Raw genomic sequence first — 7,369 nt, 5'->3', positions numbered from 1 at the left:
TGCAGGGAGCCTGCTTCTCCCTCTGCCTCTGCCTGCCATTCTGTCTGCCTGTGCTCCCTCTCTCTCTCTCTCTCATAAATAAATAAAATCTTAAAAAAAACCCCAAAAACAAAAAAAAACCAAATAGTGTTGGGAAAACTAGACAGCAACATAAAAACAAAATAAAACAAAACAAAACTGGGCCACTTTCTTACACCATACACAAAAATAAATTCAAATGAATTAAAGACCTAAATGTGAGGCCTGAAACCATAAACTCCCAGGCGAGAACATGGGCAATAACTTCTTTGACACCAGCCATAGCAACTTCTTTCTAGATATGCACCCTGAGGCAAAGGAAACAAAAGCAAAAATAAAACTTCAGACTACATTAAAATAAAAAGCTTCTGCATAGTGAAGGAAATAAAAAAAAATAAAAAAATAAAAAACAAAACTAAAAGACAACCAGAAAATGGGAGAAGGTATTTGGAAATGACATATCTGATGAAGGTGTAGTATCCAAAATATATAAAGAACTTATAAAACTCAACACCAAAAACCAAATAACCCAATTAAAAAATGGGCAAATGACATGAACAAACATTTTTCCAAAGAGGACATCCAGATGGCCAATAGACACATGAAAGGATGCTCATCACTTATCATCACGGAAATGCAAATCAAAACTACAATGAGATATAACTTCATACCTATCAGAATGGCTAAACACAAGAAAAAAAACAGGTGTTGGCAAGGATGTGGAGAAAGAGGAATGCTTGTGCACTATTGGTGGGAATGGAAGCTGGTGCAGCCACTGCAGAAAACAGTATGTAGTTTCCTCAAAAAGTTAAAAAGAGAACTACCTTATGATCCAGCAATTGCTCTACTGGGTACTTAGCCAAAGAATACAAGGACACTAATTCAAAGAGATATAATGCACTGCTGTATTTATAGCAGCATTATTTACAACAGCCAAGATATGGAAGCAGCCCAAATGTCCATCAAATGATGAATGGATAAAGAAGATGTGGTGTATATATACTATGGAATATTATTCAGCCATGAAAAAGAATGAAATCTTGCCATATGCAACAAAATTGATGGAGCTGGAGTAAATAATGCTAAGTGAAATAAGTCAGTCAGAGATAGACAAATACCTTATGATTTCATTCATATGTGGAATTTAAGAAACAAAAAAAAAAGGGAAAGACATAAGAGAGAGGGAGAGAGAAACCAAGAAACAGACTCTTAATTATAGAGAACAAACTGATAGCTACCAGAGAGGAGTGGGGTGAGGGGATGGGTTAAATAGGTGATGAGGATTAAGGAATGCATTTGTTGTGATGAGCAGTGGGTGATGTATGAAAGTGCTGAATTACTATAATGTGTACCTGAAACTAATATAACACTGTATGTTAACTAACTGGAGTTAAAATAAAAACTTAAAAAATATATAAATAAGAAAAGTAAAATACCTGAGTAGGAACATTTAGGGGAAAAAAAAAGCTGGAAATGAGAGCCCAGTATTTAACAGTACTGATACCAACACTTCAATAATAATAATAATAATAATAATAATAATAATAATAAATTCAAGGGATAAAGCCTATAGTTCAGATATTAGTATATTTACATATAGCACCAAGGGGCTCAGAGTTGTCCTACTACTGTAGGAAAGGCAGAAATAAAGCTCGACATTGGGTACAACAGTTCCCAAGGAAGTTAACGAGGCCAGAAATCTCTCTGGATGTCTTCAGTCTTCCTTTCTCTTTTACAACATTCTTTCCTACTGCAAATTTATTTTCCACATGGCAGCCACTATGTTGCTGAAATCTTCAGGGCCTTATCACCTGTGTCTTGGGAAAAGCTGACATTTGCTTAATCTAATGTCATGTTATAAAATCCAAGAAGAGGGTTAATTTGAATTACGTACTCAGCACCAAGCTATTCACGTAGATGGGAATGGGGACATGGGGAAATAGAGATGCTTTTAAGAATATGTAACCTTTTAGAACTTATGTTTAGTTCTGGAGGAACAGCACTTCTCTGCAGAAGATAGTGTTTCCAAAGGAAAAATAAATTGATGGGCAGAAAGAAGAACTACTAGAGCAGACACATAGCAAGCAGGCTGTGGCATTTGTAACATCAACACAGATATTCTTAACCTCTGTCATTGGCTTCCTTGGGACAAACATCTAAAATTTTCATTGGCACCAGCATCAGTGGATGCCAACAGACATCAATAATAGGACTCATTCTTTTTGAATCATTATTGACAGGCCTAGCATCACAGTGAGCTAGATAAGAGGAGGTGGTAAACGGTACATGCTATTGTGATAAACAAGAAGATTAAAGTGGACACCCTGAACCACAGGGGATGTATTTGAGTGTGGATTAGATTCCTATAGAGCAGATAGTGATGAAGCTAGAGAAACAGTTTGGTAAGATGCCCTTATTTATGCTTTGGACTGCTACAGCCTGGGAAATATGGATTTTGTATATTTACAGGTCAAATGAGTGTCTCCTCTATCCCATATGCATCCTACAACTATACAGAGATGCTCAATAAGGGACTATATTACTGAATTGTGGTATGGATTACATCTACCTCAAAACTTTATATTTCGTACATATCCATCTGCTGCACATGTCTTAAAAGTAGATCAATTATTCAGTTCTAGAGTGAAGTCATAAATTTGGTCAATTCAAAACACAAGTGCATAACAAGATAGGAATAGTGACTAGAGGAACTGGTTAGCTGATTGTGGGTATCTAACGTGTCATAAAATTGTCAGGCATTAATCTAGCACCTTTGATGCTGGTGGGAGAAAGCACTATAGCAAGGGATGAAGGTGGAATCAGTACTTGAGATTTAAGTCTTTGATGTCCATGAGTCTGTACTCACCATGACGCAGTTTGGGCTGGTGGATTGGACAGCATGTTGGAAGAGTATGTGTCTGGCAAGGCAGAACATAGAGTCCTAGAGTACGAGGCAGTACGTGGCTGGACATTACTGAGCTTAAAGAATTTAGCCAGAAATCAAGAGGAAGGACTGTAGCATAACTTAAGACTTGCAATTAATGCAACAAAAGGAAAAGGAGGGGGTTTTGAATTAGAGGGTGAAGAAAATCTTAGAAATTGCTGGTGGGGAGACTAATCCCAAATTTCATTGTTAGTGAAGCTATCTTAAAAAACAATTGATAAGCAAGCAACTTGGGCTGACACATTGGATTCTGAATCTCCAGTGGATGTGAGATCTAAGTCACAATAGACCAGACCAGGAAGGGAAGGATGAGAGATGGAGGTTCCTGATCTACTTCTCGAATGTGTCAGGATTAGCACAGAAACTGCAACAGGAAAGAGTTTGCAAGGAAGTGGGGGCACCAGTAAGCACTGAGCTGTGGAGCACACACACAGATGCAAAGAGAAACAAGGCAAGATTGACAATTACCTTTGGAACTGACAGGAAGCTGGTATGTAATGCTTCCTCCCATTCTTAAATGTTTAATTGCTTAACTGAAGTTAATACAAATATGGCTCAACAGCCATTTGGTGTGATTAGATTTTAGAAGATGAACGCTATTTAATTCCTTAGGGATCTAGGTGTGCACCACATGAAGAGATGAAATTTGGTCTACGAATCTTTTACAGAAGATTGGAGTTAGGTTCTAGATCAGAGTTTATACTCTCCCCTTAGAGTAACCGGTCGCTGGTTTTGTACTGTGGTGTTGCCCTGGAAGTATGCGACCAGAAGCACTTAGAAACATATGGTGCCCTTTGTGGGCAGCTCCCCTTGATATGGTGCAAGAGTTGTATTCAATCAAGCTGTCAGAACAATGACAGCTGTGAGAAGGGACCCAAAAATCTATTCATCAAGCTCTGGAACAGCTCGCACTTTACTTGTCTGGAGTTACTTACTAGTGGTTGATGATGACACAGTTGAGTGAGGCAGAGGCTTATGAGGCATCTTGGCTCTCTGTTTTGGTGAGAAGGTCATTTTGAAAGGGAGAATTTTAAGGTCTTTAGTATATCCAAGCCAGGCCTTTTATTATTGTGGTAAAAGACCAATAAAACAGAGAAAAGTATTTTTAGAGACAGTGAGGACTATAGTGTTATAAGAACTTGGATTCTGTATCAGTGTTAAATCAGAAAAGCAAAACCACTAGAATATATAAATCATTCTAACACAATAAAAAAAAAACTGATAAAAGCACATCTTAAACTTTGCTACTAATTAGATGTGTTTCTTTGGGTAAAGCACTTATAGTCTTCATCCTGAGTCATCATCTGTAAACACTGAGATCTGACAAGTATTTTTCATTGTAGTGTTTCTTTTCTAACTATACGTGATTCTCTCTGTGTATTAACTTTATCTTTCCATTAGGGTAGTGAAATCCCTGCAGGTCAGAAACGCTGAACCATTCTTCTAAATCTCCTATTGAGCACAGACTAGCTATCTGCTAAAGAAGATATCCTTGAATAGAGATTTCTGGAAGAATAACTGATGGATAAGTCAACTCTTAATTATGGAGACTTTAATAAGTAGTATTTGGTTAAGTTATAGTGATTTTTAAATACATTGTTCTAAATAGCTACATTACAAGGATCTTGGAGAACCATGCTTCCATCTGTGTGTTTTAAAACAAAACCAAAAAAACCTTACACCTTGAAACTTGAGTTTCAGTCCAAGGCAGTTTGAATTTTCATTTTATAAGTGTATAAAATCTATGACCCAAGCTTCTAAGAGTTTTAATTAGAAAAAATGTATCATATTCTTCAAATTTGGTTTCAGCTAGTGAAAATAAAATATTGTGCATTTCTTTTAGCTGATAGCCATCTGCTACTGAAACATTCAAATGTCAGCTCATCAGAATTTAAAAGGACTTCCTGAACAGAAGTTCACTGAAATTTAAGAAACTTTAATGGAACTTCTGTTGCAAAATGATGCTGTCTTGGCTCTAGGCTAATCCCCAAAACACACCTACAAATCCATCTCCCAAAATGTCTGCCACAGAGAAGGAGCTGGATCAGTTTTACAATTTTTATGGCAAAGGTTAAAATAAGTAATTTCCACAACAGCTGTCGACATACAGTCTGTCTTTGGAGGCTGCTTTCCCTGGAGAATTTTATTTCTTGAAATGTCATAATTAGAATTTCATCTCCAGTGACTACTCAAGGAAATCTGGCAGCAGGAGACAGCATGGGTCACGGTTTAATTACAAATGCATCCTTCCCCCGTCTGAAGGGCCAGGAGCTTGTTGCTAGTCTTGTCACAGGAACCCCAATGCACTGTGAATAATTAAATGCACTTTTCAGCGGATAACAGTTGTTTCCTTAAAATTCAGTAGGATTTATCTGAGCATTAACAGATTTCCCTGTTCCCTGTTTCAAAACCTGATGGGGGACAAAGAAGTAGACTTCCAGGCAATTTAGGACAGTGAGTTGTGTTCACATACTTACATTACCAATGATGGACGTGTATCAATAGGAGGGCACTTTTAATGCATTCACTTACTCATTTTCTTTCATCAAGCAAACATCTACATTGGTGTTGAGCATTAAACTTACCATCAGGGAAACAAAGTTGAACAACACTATCTTTTTCCATAATAGAGACATCTGAAATTGTTTATAAGTCACCATGAAGTGAGTGATATAGTGGAGTTATAAACATGATGCTTTGGGGACATCAAGAAAGAAGTAATTAGTTCTAGTTGGAGAGATCAGGAAAGACACAACAGGGAAGGTGACACCTCAATTGAGCTATAAAGAAGGATAAACAGGAAGGGATTTGATAGATTGACAATGAAGGGACAGCAGTTCCTGACAGAGAGAACTGCATCTGTAGAAACCAGGGTATTTGGAGGCCTGTGTGTGGTGTCAAAGCAGAAGGCTTTTGAATAAGTAGTAGAAGATGGGCATACAGTAGAAGATCAGGGTAAATTTTAATGCAGGCAAAAATGTAGATATTATGGACAAGGTATTTATCTTTATAAAAGGTTTATGGGTATGACAAATATTGATCTCCTCAGCTCTCAAAACAGCTAGACAGGATTTTTAAGTATCTTTGTGCTTTTATCCCAATTGCCTGAAAAAAATCTATCATTTTCCTTTTTTAAAAAAATGAAGTTTAAAAGCTTGGTGTATCTATATGATGAAATACTACTTAATAAAAATAAATGAACTACTGAGACATGCAAGAAAACCAATGAATCTCACAAGCATTTTGCTAAATGAAAGAAGCAGAGAGAAAAACTGTATGATGTGTGATTCCATCTATGTAAAATTCTAGAATAGGCAATGCTATAATAACACAAAGAAGATGGGCAGCTTCAAGGAGTGAGGGGCCGAGCAGAAGATACTGACAAAAAAAGGGGGCACAAAGACATTTTTGGGGGGGATGGAAATATCTATTTCATGGTAATGGTGGTGGTTACAAGACTATAAACAGTTCTCAGAATTCATCAAATTATACATTGAAAATTAGGGAGTTTTATTGTCCATAAATTATAACTCAGGAAAACTGATAACCAAGATGAGGTATATCAGAGACTGGTTGGAATGAGTTAACTTCAGAGATACTATAGCCTTTTAAACCAGAAGCAATAAATTTTCTAATAAAATTATCTAGAAAGGATAGCCACTGAATAGATAACCAATGAATGGATTTCTTTAAGCATCTGAAGACGGATGTTAGCTGTTACCTGATACTGAGCAGAATAAGACACAGGGGGATGTAGGAGTGACTGTTTGACTTCAAAGTAACTTTTAAGTTATAAGTACAGTAGTAAACAATAATTTTTATAATTATATATTATATAATTTTTATAAAACCCTTATCTGCCAGAAATATTTCTAAAAGCTTTATAAATATTAATTCATTTAATTTTCACAACTCTGTAAGTCTTAATCATATTCCCATTTGTCAGATGAAAAAAAACGAGGCAGAGGGAGGTTAGTGAACTTTCCCAGGATCACAAACCATGCAAGGGTAAGAACTGAGATTTGAAGTCAAGTGATCTGGTTCAGAGTCTGTGCACTTAACCATAGGGACATTATATTTGAATTTAAATTTTCCCAGAAATTTAATAACGAGACGAGTTTATATTCAACTCGTATATTTATTAATATATTAAAAATAATTAATATTAATATTATTTTTATTTATTTATTATTTTTATTATAAAATGACAATATATATTATATATAATATATAATATATAATATAATTTTTATTATAAAAGGACAATATTATAATATATAATATATATAGTATATTATATTTGTAATTATATATATAGTATTGTAATTGTATATATAATATATATAATATTATATATAATATAATTATATTATATATATTATATATAATATATATAATATATAATAA

This window comes from Lontra canadensis, unplaced genomic scaffold (genome assembly GCF_010015895.1).
Source record: "Lontra canadensis isolate GAN:19392208 unplaced genomic scaffold, GSC_riverotter_1.0 scaffold19, whole genome shotgun sequence".
Classification (NCBI taxonomy): domain Eukaryota; kingdom Metazoa; phylum Chordata; class Mammalia; order Carnivora; family Mustelidae; genus Lontra; species Lontra canadensis.
This window is presented reverse-complemented; position numbering follows the sequence as displayed.